The sequence below is a fragment of the Apostichopus japonicus genome, chromosome 7 (assembly GCF_037975245.1).
Source record: "Apostichopus japonicus isolate 1M-3 chromosome 7, ASM3797524v1, whole genome shotgun sequence".
NCBI lineage: Eukaryota > Metazoa > Echinodermata > Holothuroidea > Aspidochirotida > Stichopodidae > Apostichopus > Apostichopus japonicus.
The window spans coordinates 10057655-10075941 of record NC_092567.1 but is presented as its reverse complement, the minus strand read 5'-3'; the positions used below and the strand labels follow the sequence as shown (position 1 = coordinate 10075941).

The following is an 18287-nucleotide window of genomic DNA, read 5'->3' as shown; positions in this document are numbered from 1 at the left end:
ATCTCGCAAAGGATGATTAGTGACATCACCAGCTAAGATCGGAGCACTATATACATTCACAAACAAGGACTATAAGAATATCAGTTGACTTTAGGCCTACCTGGTAGAATTATGCAAAACTGGTCAATTGCATGACTCTTAACCACAAGTACCTGTTAACAAAGGTACTTTAAATACAAACTTTTTCCCCTCAAAATATGCTAGTGTAGGACGGGATATGCACTAGTTTATTGCAATTAGGGCACTTCAAACTAGTGTAGGGATATGATCTGATTTATTTGCAATTTCGGCTTTCCAAACTCCATGAAGTTGAGGGTAAGAAATCCGAAAAAGTTTGTGGCCACGACCATTCACAAAATGGTTCGTGAACGAAATCTAATTAAGGTTTACGTATCCAAAACTATGTTTTTACTGTTGATTCAATTTCTCTGCGGAAGTTTATCATCTAGGCTCTATAAGGTAACAATATGTTTTTCATTTGAAACTTTTCAAAGATTTTGACTGATTTGATGCATTTTTGGCAGCTTTATGTGAAGTTAGGGTTAGCAGAGAAATGGTCAAATTGCAGTACAGTACTACTACTTCTAGCTTAGGAAGCAGTTAGGCTATAGCCTTTAGGTTGAAATAATTCTGAGGTATTTGCCAGTAGTGCCCGCAGTTGTATCTCAAATCTTTGTAATGAAAAGAGTCGAGCCCATGTTTTGGCCAAAGTAGACATAGCCTAGACTACGTCAGACCCCAATGAGTGAGTTAATGAGCTCAGAGAGCAGTTTTCTTGTAGCCTGCCCCCCCCCCCCCCCCCTAAAAAGACGTAAGACATTTTGCGAAACTGCTTGCGACCTAGCTACCCCTCTGGTCTAAATGTTTGTAAATGCCAAAGAAGGCGTGTCCAGCCACCATGACGCGGTAAGGTTAATCTTACAACATTTTTCTTTGTAATAAAGCAGTAAAAAGTTCTATTTTTGTGATAAATCTCCAATGAATTGTGCCCCTTTTTTCATGGCTAGTTACAGGAGAAAAATGCACATTTTTAGGTAAAATTGGCTATAGTCTAGATGATGCTTTTTCAACAATACCAAATTAGCACTAGTTTTTTTTTTTTTCAACTGTCATCTAATTAATTTACGGCAAAACACAGTGTTATGAAATACAGATGTTAGGACTTTGTATTGGCTCTGCGTATACATGTGTTAGGTTTAAACATAGTCTTCTGGCACTCATGGCACTCCTTACATATACACCCAGTACAGTGTATGTACTGTACACACTGTACATACATATGTATGTACTGGTTGAAATTCATTTTATAAGTCTTCTAATTAAATGAATTCAACCAGGGGCAGACAAGTACATTGCAAATAGTTTTTTTTTTTTTTGTTGTATGAAATTAAAAACTGCACAGTATTGAATTAAATGACCTTGAAGTACAGTACGATACCCAGGCTCAAAACACATGGAAAATCAACACAGGCAAAAACGTTTTTTTGTAAAAATCCCAAACTTTGAGGATTTTTCATTTCAAAAAAAGGCAAAACACCTGTCCTGATTTTTTGTACAAACAGTGTGGTACTATATCTCTTCTAGAAAAAAAAATTATCAGATTTTTTCAACATGACGCGTTTTGAGTTATTGGCCGTCAAAGACGACCTCTTTTGTACATCGGAACAGCTTAACAACTTCATAAAATAATATTGAGAACAGCTAGAACCCTGAAATTTGGCGGGGTAAGAACTTTATACTTAAAAATAAAGTATAAAACCCTGACAGCTCTAACATGGTTACTTTGGTAAAAAATTGGCATCAAAACCCCTACCTCATGCTGAATCGCAGCATGAAATAGCAACTTTAGAGTTGCACAACTTGCAAACATATTATAGGAAAGCATTGTAATCATTATTTTGTAATGTTTGTACTAGACATTAATAACCTCTGAAAGAATCAAGTACCCTGATGCGATGGTTTAGGAGCAATTCATCACTAAAAATAGCACATTTAGTGAAAAGTACAACAATCGAATATTTTGACATTTTTAAGTTGACCTAACTCTACAAGACAATATTTTTGTAGCCTATTTTTGTTATTTTCCTGTTCTTTGAGATAGACTCTATAGGCATCTGTAATAGAAAGGTAGTAGGATGTCTACTTGCTGAGAAATGAGACCAAAATAAATATTTTGTAAAAATATATACTAACACAAGAATTATATTTTTCTATGCCAAGAATATTTTTATTCTCTAAGAGAAAAATATATATATATTCTCTAAAACAAATATACCTTTCAGTGAAAATGCGCCCTGCACCACTGCCGTAACAGTTTACCTGCCTTAGAAATTTGAATAGGCCCTCGCGATAGATCGCAGGGAAATTTGAGCTGTGCAAGTGACCAATATACTGAGTAAGCTGGTCACTGAAGTTACTGAACAACAAAACATCTCAGTTGGCACTTACAGAGCACCGTACTTTGTTTAACATAGCCTATATATTTTTCTTACAGAATATATTGTTTGCACAGAATAGAACTTTGTTGTTAGAGAACGTATATTTTTTCTTACAAAGATTACACATTTATTTTTGCACAGACAATATTTTTTTTCTATAGAATATACATCTTTTCTGTCACAGAATTTATATATTTTGTTAGAGAAAAAAAAATCGTGCACAGAATTGACATACTATTTGAATAGGATATTAAATTTCTTTAAAAAATATTATTTTTCTCTTAGAGAATAAATATATTCTTGACAGAGAAAAAAAAAAAATTTGTGTTAGAGAATATATATTTTTGACAGACTCTTTAGTGTAAGAGAATACTTATTTGTTATTAAGAAAATACTTTCTGTACGCCTGGAGAATATATAAATATATACTTTAAGGGAATATATATAATTTTCAGGGAATATATATATGTATACATATATATAAATATGTCTCAAATTTATTTTTGAAGTAAACCATGTATGTTTTTTGCAAATACAGCATATATATTAACTCCGTAACTGCATAATATCATGGTAATTGCGGACTGTTTCCAGGCCCGTGGGGTAATTTCAGGTTCTACTATATATTCTACCATTCTTGGGTTGTGTGGGAGTTGCCTTAGGCTAGCGTAACATGCAGCACAGGTACTACTGGTTACAGTGCTCACATTTAACTTTATTTTCTTGGTATTTAATCTTCATAGTAATTTATATGGTTTCCTTAGGTACAGTGAATACCATAACTTAAGGGGGTATAATACTTTACAGATAATTTTGAATGGTAGATTCGCAGTGGAACATGTATCCACGTGAAGGAAATACCATTATGGGAGACCGCCCTCTTATTTAGTTTAAAATGGCGGCTCCCTCGTATCGTTAGTGAGCCTCATTCCAGTGTATCTATTCAGGGATTCTATTAGTAGTAGACTGTGAACTATTCATATAATTGAAGTGTAGGCCTACTGTTGCTATACTTCACTGTGTTGCAATCACACGCATGTCTTCTTTGAGTTATTATATTCTTGCTTCTTAACAAGGGATGTATTTTATCAGCAGTCTTGTTACATATGCTATTAATAGACACATGTTACCTTTATGATTGCTGATTTAGTCTTAAAGGGATAGTATGTTTATAGTTGAAAATATTAACATTCTCTTTGAACCAACTTCATTTATCTGCAGTACTTGCACCATGCATTTTATCAGTCGTGTATTACGCTTTTAGAGGTAACAATTTAAAGCAATATAGTACATCACACCTTTAAGCAGTATATGTTTGGTAGTTAAAGTAGCAGATAGTCAATGTTATTTTGTTTAGGATTAAGTTGTTGTTATATGTAGACATGCTGATGACGTAATGGTCTCAACTTCTTGTACTTTAAATATTCTGCATTGGATTATTATCACTGCTCATTGAATTATTATGACATAATGAAGTCCATTGCATGATTGCTATTGAAATTGGTGTTAGGAGATGATAATATTGTTCCTAGGAATTGTAGATATTGTATAGTTATTTTATTATTGTTTATATTCTTTTCTTTACAGGCAGACATAAAGTCCAGTGACTATTCATAGCCACTGTCCTCTTGATGTTGTTTTTGACTTGATCTCGATGTCCGTTTGTAGTTGCAGGTTTAAATAGATGACGCCACCGAAAAGAATGTGGTAAAAATATAAAATCTTGCTTTTTTGCATTGTCCACCACATCCTTACAGTTATATTGTCTTGAATCATTTCGGGAAATAATAAAGATGTAGCCAACCGTTGGTTATCTCAAGTTCAGTTCGATACATCCTTTCTGACAATTCTCCAGTTTGTTAAAATAAAACTATTCCCGATGAAAAATAATTAGCGAGTATCATACATTAAAGCATCATAAATAGGTATAATTTATGGTATCTCGAATGAAAATTATAGTCACAAGTTCAATTCCATGATAAAGATCAATGACGTTTTACCACTGAAACAGAGGATGATATTTGGTTTGGTATCGAGAAATCTGGAAACTTAAAGGGCTTTATAAAGTGACTCAACAACATCCTGCTTATGGAATTGGTTTATTGAGCATGCAAGTTGGGACGTTAATGTAACAATGATCAAGGATGGAAGTGGCTCAGGGATGCGGGGGGGGGGGGGGGGCTTGGGCACGATAACATTTTTCAACTTCGTTTAGTAAATTTTCTCGTAAAACATTTTCCGTTCATTCCGTAAGCAGTTACCTTGCTGTCACAAACATACTCTTCATACCCACTCACTCATAAAGTCCTTGTCAGTTTTCTACGTGAGATTGTTCTGTTACGTACTTTGTGTAGAACAGACAACGAAATTCAATATTAATTCTTCGTCAAACCTGACTTCTGAATATTCAATAAATCATGAATATTAGCATTCATCATCTATATCCAAACGTTGTAGTGGAGCTTAATCTCTCACCTTTCTTATTTTTAAATCGAAAACGATAAGTTAACGCAGATAGGAAAAATCGTGTCTGTATAATATAGATTAAAAGTAAGTCGAAAAGGTTGTGACTTATTTAAGTTAAAAGACTTAAATTTATTAATAGACAACAGCAATGTCTTTCACTAAGGGTTAAACTGTTCAGTACCTTTTACTCGTACGAAACTTTGCAGAAATACACGAATTAAAATTATTCAAAAATGCGAATGTTTCATCCCAATGTTCGTTAACAAAGAAATATTTACTTATTACAGAAAAGTAATATTAAATACACAATGGTAGCAGTAGGCCATCGGAAGTAATGCTACTGATATTCTGACAGGGTAGCAACATAGACTACAAGATTACAAACAGCTGCTCCGAGATGAGAGGCTTGCCATATCAACGTGTCATATATAAAGTGCAGATGGACTATACCTCGTTAACACTGCACGTCTGCGAAATTGCTCCAGTATTCCAGTGTATGGCAAACAGCTTGCTTCACATCTACAACCATCCAAACATACTTAAATAGAATAAATCAGTCATGCCAAACTATTCAAATTAATGTGCTAAAATTATTACTTTTCGCCTCGCAACCCCATCGTGATCCAAGTGTATTGAAGCTTCTTCTTGCCTCGAGAGTATAAAGCATATATAATATATTGATTAAAGTGCATTGAATGAGATACAATAAGAGAAAACTACTTAATACGGTGATAAGGTCATTTTTTGAGTACAAAAAAATGTAATTTGTATTCAAACCAATTGAAGAAATATACTGTATATATATATATATATATATATATATATATATATATATATATATATATCACATTAAAAAAAAACGTTCGCTGTTCCCATTTCGGACAATGCTTCTAATTCCCTATCTTGAGATGTTAATTGCAACTTTATTTTTACCCCTAATTATTTCAATCACGTCATTCATCATCATTACCAAAAAAGCAATGATATTGTGTACAACAGTTGTGTTTTTTTTTATTATTTACGTGATATGGTGAATGGAAGTTAAATCACTGCCAAACCCGCACTACGGATTGAAAACGATCCCTTCAGAGAACAAAACTATAACAAACATCAGGACGACCGGAACATTCACCCAGCAGATCCTACAAACAACACATACGGCCGGTCGGCACAGAAGTAGACAACACCTTACAATTACACTATTTATATATCTTAAGCGAGTGCAGACTGTTGATAACAAGAAAGCAGAAACTACAATAATAGGTCATTTTTGTTTTGATTAGTTTACCATTTTATTTATTCAATATTACACCATAAAGAATTTTATGGGAAAGGAAGGAAAAAACGCTTTTTGTTGTTTGTACCTTATATTTGAAAGAGAATAAGTATGAAAAATCAGACAATATTAAAAACGTTGGATACAAATGATAATGAAATCAATATTAAATTAACAACTAGGCTACAGTATATATTAAATGAATGTATATTATCAATACCAGGAAAGCAAATTACTGGTGACTTTTGATTTACGAACCATTTTGCTTATTCAATATTATTTCCTAAAGTATATAATATAAGCATTGATCTCATTAGATACACCAGATTATGGAATAATCGGTTTGAATTAAAGTTTGATTAAATGTATTGATTTTTTGATCAATATTTGTATTAACTTTATTTCATCGATAAAATATACGAGTTAAAGATTGTCGACAAAGAAAATATCATACACGATATGACGTCATAGAATTCCAGCAACATTTACATCAGCTGATATTTTATGACCATTAGACATATTCACTTTAAACTAAAAATAATAAGTCCTTGTAAGTAAACAAAAGAGCATTCGTTTGTAAGTATAGTAAAAGTAGTTTGAATATCAGATAACAGAGCGGTTATTGCAGTGAATTACCTGTTTACTCAGGCCAGTGTTTTTTACATATGTGTACGTGTTATAGATACATTTTAAGTTCGGCGGTCATAATACCAAATAAATTGATATATTTGACAGCTTAGTGCAGCAAATTCTTCTTGTCGTAATTGTTTAACGCAGTTTATATAAACCATCAAGTACAGACCGATGATTCACGTTTTATATCTTTGCTATGAAGGTGGTAGATAATATCACATTTTCATGGGAAAATTCAAATATTTCGTTATGTTATTTTACATCGTCGCTAAATTTACATAATTATTGGTTGTTTGTTAGCACATTATGTTCACCATAGTAAACCTTCCTTCCTCCCTGAATTGAATTAAAGTCATTGGTTGGTATTCCTATCAGCTTTACTTTCCTATTGTTTGACTTTTCTAGTTCTCTTTCGTGAAATTGCATTCGACAAACCATACAATTACAAGTAGAAAAAAGAAAGCTAAACATGATATAGCATAACGATTGAGTTAATACTTTTGTATGATGGCATTTAGGTCACCTCGCCTCAAAATCAAACCGTGGAATTATTTACATGGTATCGATATCTACCTGTTACGACTATTGATCTAGGCAAATAATGCAGAATTGCTAAGTCAATCTTGTCAATATTTAGCAATTGATTACGAATGATTGCATCTTCAAAATGCGGACTATATCGATATTATTAAGCAATGTTGTAAAATGCTTTACACCTATTCATTGTACACGATAAACAAATTACTATCGATGGTAACGTTGATTAATTTGATTAAAGTACAACATACATAATTTAGGGATATTCCTCAAAACGTAATAAAAATACAAACGCAAATCATAAAAGTACAATTGAAAAAAAAACTAAACATGACGTAGCATATCGATTGAGTTCATACTTCTGTATTATGGCGTTTAGGTCACCTCGCCTCAAAATCAAACCGTGGAATTATTTACATGGTATCGATATCTACCTGTTACGACTATGTATGTCATAATGATTTCAGTAAAGGCCATGAAATGAAAAGATCGGCGTGAATAAAATGTACAATTTATCTTTCAAAAATAAAAATGAAAAGCAACAAGAAATCAAAAATGAATAAATGGACTGTTTGAAGATCTACGAAAAAATATGCACAACATTTTCCTTTAATTGTGTATATCTTGGATACAAAAAGAGCTTTACGAAAAATGTTAATATATATTTATTGAGATTAAAACACGCAACACACGTACTGAATATGGAGAAACTTGCCTAGTTGTCCGTAGGCCTTTACATAAGAATAAAATGTAAGGTGATGATAAACTTACCAATTACACATGATACATAGAAAATCAAAACCGCATTATCATTACAGGAAAATCGGTTATACATGTTTTCACAATTATCATGTGGCGGGAAAGTACGAGGAATGAAGCACTGGAACTATGAGAGTTGCTACCTGTAATCTTCAGAAAAAATGTTCACTTATAAGTAAACATGTAAAAGCTCTTTCATACCACATACAAATTATCAACCCAAGAATCTTTACTTAACTAATCTGGATGTATCAGTATATATATGTATCTGTATACTTTACAATTTAGTAGTTTTAATCTTAAAGACAAGATAATAAGAAATTTTGTTGACTTAGCCCATCACTTCAAAGTATGGTTTATACCAAGTGATAGTCTAATCATTTCATTTATTTCGTCTATATGCTTACAATAAAATGTAGAACAGTATAAACAGGACACTAGACTAACAAAGGAAATATAATCGAGCTAGCGACCATATGAAAATAACAAAAGTGAAAATAAATTAGAGAAAAATAAAAAAGAAAGAAAGTTGTGTAGTCAGTGTAAACGAGAGAATTAATCTCTAGACCATGAACGTTTCTATGTCTCTTGTGAAGGGTATCCGGATCCATTGCTGAGAGGGTAGATTAGGTCGTTTAATCTACTGAATCCAGACATATATTGTAGAATTGAACTTGTTTAGACAGAATTGATTTCCATGATTATTATGAAAACTACTATTTCCTTTGTGATGTTGCTAAGCAATATTTCTGGTTCATTCTTTCCATCAGCAATGTACCCAAGTAGCAAGAGGTTTACGATAGAGTTTAACGATCGCTACAGTTGCAATTTTGTACATACTCTTGATTACATCGTCGGAGATAATTTTACATCCAGTGTTGGTACCCGGAAGTTTTACGAACGTAATTATGATTTTGCTATTACATCTCACTTGGTTTATTCACTTTCTTCAGAAACTAGTCTCGCCATCTGCCTTTCTGTAATGTCTGCATAGAAATAACAATAATATCATTTCAAACGAATCAAACATTTAAAAAAAAAACACAAGTTACATTTCAGATATGATATTATAAAATCGCTTAAACGAGAGACTTCATTTAAAACAAATTAATTGTACACTTGTTTTTCCCAGATGTTCTGAAATCAAATATGATTTGCACATATTTTTTGTTGTCGTCACAGAATAAAGACAAAAGCAACTAAGACACTCACATCCCTTTCAGTCCCCTTCCCTCTTGCCCTCGTTATTCTCCTCACCAGAAACAAATACACAACAAAAACAAATATTCGCGGCAAAACCCACCGAACTACACCCCCAAAAATACAATCGACAATAGTGTTTCGAGTGACACAATATACCACGGAATATTCTTCGTAACACGCAGGGTAATCTATGGTTACTAATGGCGTCAGAAAAATCCTCAATAGTGTCATACATGTTGTTATTTTCAACTTTGTATTTGAACATAGATCTGACTATAGAGGTAGCGCCATAAATGTTCCGCGATCGAATATTTTATAATCCCAACCCTCAAGTCACGTTCTTACTTCTTGTGTGACCAAATAACAATATGTAAAATTAATATTTTAAATGTAAGTATTAGTAAACGACACATGATACCATTAAGGGTCTAAATATGCACTTACCTCAATTTTTCCCCAAAACTTTTCTCACCTGTATAATGAAAAAACACATGACGCATTAAATTGCTGATCATTTTTATGTTACTTTGATTTTTTTATAGTGAAAACTTAATAACATGACACTGATAAATAATTCTTAAAAACTTACAGGAATTTTAAATTTTATTATACTTGAATTTCATATATTACCATACCGTACACCCGCTATTATTGTCACTATTTAATATGTCTGGTATAGTGCAATGCTTAATGGGCCGAATTTGTCGTAAAAAGAGAACAAAACATTTTTATAAGTTGGCTTATTCACTATCCGGTCCTTTTAATCTGTGGTAGGTTTTTTAACCAATGGTATTTAATATTAATGATGACTACGACGATGATAATGATAAAGTTTTGTTTCTGATTTAGAATGTCGTAAACGGATGACAAGCCCCCACATCTTTAAAATGTAAGATTTCCCCGACAACTATCAGTGATGCTATCCCATCCCCATATTGACGCTCCTAGTGATACAGTTAAAATATTACTCTAATATCAAGAGCAACAACAAAAGTAACAAAAGTAATTTAGTAATTACATAAGTATTGATGTTATACTGATAAATATTAATGAATGGAAAAAGGTGTCTAATTTCATGAGGTAAGAACGATTTGTTACGTTCCAATACCTATTTTTTTTTAATATTTGAAATGTTCGGTGCTTTATATAGACAATATTCACCAAAAAGGAAATCGTGTAAATGTTAATTACAGAAGACCCTTCAATAATTGATGTTGACTATGAATTGTATTTAAAGCTTCAAGAAGCTTTAAAGGTTTTTAATGCTTGTGCACAAAGAAACGTCTGTGGCCGGTATTCTGACCTAAATCGAACGAGGTGTAACAGCACTGTTAGATACCACCATCGATCTCCGTTAATACAACAGTGTATACAGCGGGTGCTAGTTGCAGAACGCATAACAGAACTAAAATACTATATTGCAACTAGCAGCCACCTGGGCGTGTTATATCGTAAATCACAGTTTTATTGAACAAAATTGTAGAATGTTTCTGCAATTGCACGTCAGATAATTTCTACCGTACCTATCCTGACGTTCTATTTATACACCGAGCGAATTCATACTTGGTACAGCGTAATTACACACATAGCTTGCTAGTTCGTAATTTGGCACTAGTGTACAGTCAATACACACGGTTACTGTCAATACACACGACACAGAGTAGGCCTACATAACTTTGATGGACATCACAGGTCCAGCTAATGACAACAAGGTGTCACGTTTCATTACTGTCTGCAAACTTGTGTAGCGACCAAAACAAATCTTCACTAGCAGGCAATGAGAAGTTACCTTTTTTAGAGAGCGGTTTGGGCGAGTCTTCTTACCCTTTAAATCTTATGAATGGATTGAATAATTTGATAGCATCAACTGAAGGTTGTAAAAGCTGTATGCTTCGAAATTAGGTAGGGGGCCGGGGCCTTAACCATGGGAATAGCGGCGAAAAACTGATTGTATAAATTGAAAAAGGGGGTGGGTGCTGCCATGGTAATGAAGCCAACGCCCGTGGCCCTGCGTCCGATGTATATTTATGCATTACGCTAGGTTTATATAAGCATCCTTAAACACATGACAGTGTTTAATGAAAATGATAAATCAAGCCAAAATTCCAACTGATATAGATTGGAAATGAAACTTTATAGCAGAAACAGTTACGAATTATGGATTTTGTTCTAAAAAGGCGCGACCGTTCAGGTGTAGGCCTAATTGATACCGACTCTCATGTTGGGGGCTTAGGCCAGGACCCCTCCTCCGGAACAAGTAAACATTACGTCGGGTGATTCATTTCGAACCATATTTACACTATATGGTGTGTCTATATAAGTATCTCTAAATTCAAGATTGTGACGTTATAAATTCAACTTTCTCGGACTGACTTAGGTAGCACCTGAATCTATTAGAGATGAACCGGAGGGAAATTGAAGGGTTTCATGAAAGTAGGAGATGTGTCATGGGTTTATTACAGCCGAGTAATATCTTGGAAAAAAGAACAATTAATGATATGCACGAGAGGTTTACAAATAGCAGAACCAGATAATTTAACAAGTTTAGGACTAATGTTGTCATAACCGCAGCTTGATTTTTTTTTTAAATTTGAAATACAATCTAAAACCTCCACTTTGTCTGTAGGCATTAAAAAGAAAGAATACATGGGATTAGCTTGGCACATATAGTCTAGGGGGTTCTCTATACCAACCGGAATATCACGGGCTAAATTTGGACCAATATTAGTAAAGTAATCGTTAAATGCATTAGAAATATCACAGGGATTAGAAACACAATTTTCATCCAATTTCAACGAAGTGACAGAAGAAGTGGAGATTTGTGATTAGATGATCTAAATGTATCGAAATAATAACACTGGTTAACTTATTCCTAAATCTAATGTAAGTCTCACGATTTTCTTGACTAGGCTTTTTGATATACTTTTTTAATAAAGTTTGTATTTAGTATGACATGAATTTACAATGCCAGAAGTACACCAGTCTTTCCTTGGAGTGCGTTTATTAACTTTTACTAAAGGAAAACTATTGTTATGATGCTTAGAATAAATAGAAATAAAAGTACGATATGCAGTATCAGGATCGTTACTATCAAGAAACCACCCCAAGGTTCCATAGAAAGATTGTGTACAAACTTATCGAAATTAATCGGGGACATGTTGGTTCTATCATTTTGTTGAGTAATTTTGTGTTACGTTAAGCAAAACACAGGAAAATGATCGGAAATATCATGCAATGAAACACCACTAACAGAAATCTTATCAGTAACATTGGTAAATATGTTGTCAAGCAATGAAGAGTTTGAATTTTTTGAAGATCTCGTCGGACAGTTAATTAAAGATCTGAAGAATGCAGCTGCAGCAGTATTAACAAACTGCGCAACATTATAATTACGTGACTCAAGTAAGTTTAAATTAAAGTCCCCAAGAATGTAGCATGGTTTACCCTCATTGCATATATCAATAGTAATATTTTCAAAATTATCCATAAAAATATCAATAAAATTACTGTCATGGGGAGGACGATATATAATTCCTATCAAGGTTCTACTAGTATCACACGGGTTTTCAACTTCCATAAAAAGTGACTCGCAACAACCCTCTTTAAATACAGTTAAGTCATTCCTGACTTTATAAACGCATGAATCATTAACCTAAAAGCCCAAACCCCCACCTCTCATATTTGAACGTGACCTTGATAACAAATGAAACACCAGGGAGTTGAAGGAGATGAACGGGGGTATCTTCTTTTATCCACGTTTCAGACACACCGATACAAGTGAAATTGTTATGGAGTGATTTAACTAAGGTAAACAAATTGTCAATTTTTTTTTCCTAAGCTTCTTGAATTAATGTGGAGTAGCGAAAAGAAATTGTTGCCGGACTTTGAGTTAATTTCATTGACGTCATAATAGCTACACGTGTTTTGGGCGATAAAGAATCATCAAAGTTGGCATCGGGATCAATATTCTCATGAGTAGGGTTAACCTCATTAGTATGGTAATTACTATCAGGTTCACTTAAGGCGGGATAGTTAAGTTCTTCTTCACCGGGCATGAATGGAAATTTACAAAAAAAGAAAAAGGAAGGAAAAAAATAAAGGTAAAGTAAAGAGGCTTAAAGATAACTTACAATGAAAAACAAAATTCTCACAGGATTATCGGAACGCAAGAGCTGGAGTGGCAGCTTGGATCCTTTAACAATGCATATATACAAAAATGCACAGCTTTACACTTGATCGCTTGAAATGAGTGTCCATAAATTCAAGTTATACAGTGATGGTTCACGAGAAAGTTCCAAAAGATCAAATGTTTCGAAGATCACCGAGTGATCTTATCCTTTTTTTGGTCTTTATTTTCTGTTATTAATTCCCACGTTACTACTTTGGTAAATTGATGACCATTTTCTATCAATTACTTTTATCGTTTCTCTTACGTTTATGTCTGATATCAGCAGACTTTGACCAATTTATCACATATTGCTACATAAAATACAATTACAATCGTCCGTGTTACGCATGCGCAGACTTAGCAAACCTTTCCTATCATGAAAGAAGTATATGAAACGAAGAAGTTTTAAAGTCGAACACCTTTGGGTTTCTTACGCATCTTTTTATAGAAAATATATTGGTACCTCGTCCTAAATATTTAACAGTATTTGCAAATGCCGAATGATGATATAGAAGTCCCAACTACACCGATCCTTCTGATCATGTGACTGTACGCGCACTGAAATAATTGTCTCCATACTTTTTTTGTTAATATATGATAGACATTTATGACAGCCATCTATTTACATATGAGGTCCCAATGAAATCAAAACTCTAAATAGGTATACTACAATATCCATCAACCTACCTTAGTATTATACTCTGCATCTGTTATCTCCTGTTTAGTAACACAGTGCTGTAGCGAAAAGCAGAGAAACAATGATATACCAATAAATATATGACGTCATAAACATCGAGACATTGGTAAGTCGAATCAGGAAATATTTCGTTTCATTAAAAAAAAGAGAGTAAGTGCTCGACGAAGATAAAACATTAAAAAGATAAACATCGTTCGTTACACATTAGGTTATCTTTGATATGAGGATACCAGCAAGGAACACATCTTTGATAAAAACAAATATTTTCTATAAGGTTTTATTACCTAAGGAACCATAGAAGCAACATGACTCAAATGGTCACCGAAGAAACAATACAGAGATCGTAGTCCAGGCGAATGTCATAGCACAATTTTACAGGTAAGTATAAAATACATTTCAATATATGGTCAGGATCCCCGTTCTACATCTTGTCGGAACTTAAACCAAATAACATTTGTTACCAAAGGAAAGGAATACACTTCTCTCTTGATACAATCAACACGAATAAGGCAAATGGACACAGATACGCATCACAATCTGTCAGCTATACGAGGGATACGTATAACCGTTAAAATCCTGCCTGGAGATGATATCGTAATAACCCAAAAAAATCAGAAAATGGTCACCATATGCCACATTGAGCAATTGAGCACATACGATCATTTGATTATACCCTCTTGAATATTTGATTGAAATGAAATAAGTTGGAAGTTTAAATTCTATTGCAAAAGCACTTGTTTCTAGAAAATGTTGGAATGAACTTGAAGAGAAAGTTTAAATTAAAGGCACACATGGCGATATCAACACTTTCATAAGGAGAATTTCTAAATCTAAACCGCAAGTAAACCAGATTAACCTGTTTTGCCGGAGAGTTACTGTATAGCCATAACCTTCTGTGTGACCTTGACGCGGGACAGGAAAAAGAGTAAGAGGTTAAAATTACAAGTTAGTACATAGACTACATGTTACCATGGAGCTATTACCGCTCCATGATGTTGCATAGCGATAATACTGTTGAAAATATTTCTCTGATTAGTTTTCTTTTATTGCTTCCATTGACATTACAATATCTATACATATCAATAATTTCATCATTAGATTCTACGATACGAACTTATGATATAGCAACAAATAAACGGGATGAATCGGTTGTAATTGTATCACAATGAGAGACCAGGATCGCCTCAAAGGGAACAACTTTGTTTGTTGCAAACATTGTATATTTTGTACTTACATGCAGAAATACGGAAGATACCAAGAACAATTACAAAATGAAGGGATAAATATATCCTTTGAAATATGTAATATCATAAACAGATACCGCAACGCAGTGATTTCTTCCATATTTATATGTTAATCTGTGTTTGTAGTTATGTAAATATATTCAATTTTGCGTGACAGGGCTTGGGTTATATCGGTAAACTGTATGGCTTCATAATATCCAATTGGGTTGAAGCAAATACGACAAAAACTGAATTATAATGTAGAGATCATGAATATTTATTAATCATTAACCGGCACCATTAATAAGAAGAAGCAAAATAACGATACAAGAAGAATGAAAGATATGCATGGAGAGCCGATCATCACATTTAAGGTTTATGTTTAATATACAGAACAATATCTTCGTAGCAATCATGTTAAAAGCATTTGTTAATACGTCACAGTTACGTGTTCCTATTGTCTTCGAGGAAACATCATTAGAGATCATCATAATGTAACAAAGAACTGGATTAAGAAACAAAACATGTCATTGTTATTAATTAATGTCTGAGACAATGTTTTAGTTTGATTTTGAGTAACACAATCAATGGTATAACGGTAGACAGCCAGTCATTGTTATCATGATAATATTTAACAATATTCTTCTAATATTCACTGTATTACGCGTGAGTAATATACAAGATTAATTTTATAAAATAGAAATAGGAGGAACCAAATAAAGCAAACTAAATCTTAAAAGAAATTAAAAAATTTTAATGGTTGAAATAGAATGCAATCTAATAATTAATGACTAAATATAACAATAATTAAAGAGCAAGTATTATATGTAGTCTAAGAATTGTTATAAATCGAAGGAAAATATCGGAATATAAAGAAATAAAGAAGATCTGAATTAAAATGAAACCAGTAGAACTATGAATTAAAATAACAATTAAAGCCAATTTGAAGCCAATTAACAAATATTAATATTACTCACAAATAAAGGGGCATCAACCCGCCCCCTCTCTCTCCCATATAACCTACAGCCATTAAAATACTACATATATCTAACCAATTTGCCCCAAATTCAGTACATTTGTTGTGATAATGAAAGAATAAAACTAAACGTATATACTATACAGAGCCGATCGGTCAAAACTTATTCAAATCTGCGAGTCTTGTATCTTAACAAATATGCAAGAAAAGATATCTCAAAAATTAAAATTACTTTTTCTCAAACGCGTAAAGGACTTAAAGTGACTTGCTCAACGATAGCTTATCTATCACATAATATTAAATGATCGAAAGCGAACTATCATATAATATTACAATGATCGATTGCTTACCTATCACATAATATTAAAATGATCGATAGCTTACCTATCACATAATATTAAAATGATCGATAGCTTACCTATCACATAATATCGATAGCTTACCAATCACATAATATTAAAATGATCGATAGCTTACCTATCACATAATATTAAAAGATCGAAAGATACCTATCATATAATATTACAATGATCAATAGCTTACCTATTACATACTATTAAAATGATCAATAGCTTACCTATCACATTATTATAAAATGATCGATAGTTTACCTATCACATAATATTACAATAATCGTTGGTTTGATTCTCCTTTAGTCTCACAAACAAGTAGAAACTTTTAAAGATGCAGTAAACTAAAACACTTTAAGGAAATAATACAATGAAATGTAAAACACAGAGAGCATTCCATTGCATATAATGCTTACTTAATGTACAGAACATTATCAGCATTCAATCTTGTTGAATTATGTAAGCTCACGTGATCGTATTGTCTTAAAAGGGAAGGCTTTACATATGACTAAAATAACAACGTAGGGTAAGTGAAGGCTGTAAAATATTAACAAGAGCCCGACGGTCACTATGGTTCTTCGGTAAGTGGAATATTAAAGTGTTGTATGCCGTCACTCATTATTATAATATTTATGCCTATATGTACCAGCTACTAACCAACAACTGTATTCCAAGATTAGATACAATCACATATACTTAAACGTTGTAGAGTTATTGCGATAAAAAATGTTGGTCCTTCCCAAAAATTGGGCCCAATAAAACGATGCCCTCAAATGGTCCTAAATATATTGCGCCCACAAATTCGGGCCTAAAGAACTTGTCCCAAAAATATGCATTCGAGTTGAAAATAGAAGTTGGAATGGGTCCGGAATTATTGGGGTCCAGATGGCATTCATGTAACAGCTATTAACCAACGACTGTTTACCAAGTTTGGCTACAATCCGACTTAGGGTTGCGGTGGTGTTGCAATGGAGAGAAAATGTGGGCTCAGATGGTCCCAAAATATTGGGACCCAACAATTCGGGCCCAAAGAAGTTGCCCCAAAATTTAAGTTGGAAATTAAATTTGGTCCCACCAGTTCAAAAATGGGTCCAGGATTTTGGGATGCCCAGATATTGACCAGCAACTTGTAACTAGTTTGGCTGGAATCCGACTTCGGGTTGCGGAGTTATTGCAATGTAAAACGTTTTACATTCGACACCATAACCTTATTAATTTCATAAGGTCAGTGCTACAAAAATTGGGCACACCTTCTTACTATAATACATCTACATAACAAGTATGACAAATATGCATCACTCCGTTGTTGAGTTATCGCGGACTCAAGCAAGTGTAACAGACGCACACGACCTCACCGTTGCATATATTTGTTTGCCTTCAATAAGGAATAAAAACTTGGTATGCACTAAACTATGTGTATTTTGCAATTAATGGGTATTGTCATCATCACATACCCTAAAGCAAAGTTAGGATCCTTTCCAATCCAAAGTCAAACTAAGGAAGTAAAAACATAAGAAAAATGGAATATTTTGCTGTCAGTGTGCAACTATGACATCACACC

General features: G+C 33.3%; 1 protein-coding gene and 1 long non-coding RNA gene across 9 annotated transcripts in view; one reads left to right on the top strand and one right to left on the bottom strand.

The window, feature by feature from the left end:
- LOC139970087 (uncharacterized) overlaps positions 1-18287 on the top strand; it is an 853056-nt gene that overhangs the window by 692734 nt on the left and 142035 nt on the right. The window lies entirely within an intron of this gene.
- LOC139970130 (uncharacterized) lies at positions 8465-10392 on the bottom strand. The gene is made up of 2 exons (XR_011794035.1): positions 9757-10392; positions 8465-9095 (listed from the first exon to the last, which is right to left on the bottom strand). It is a non-coding gene; the product is annotated as an uncharacterized lncRNA (long non-coding RNA).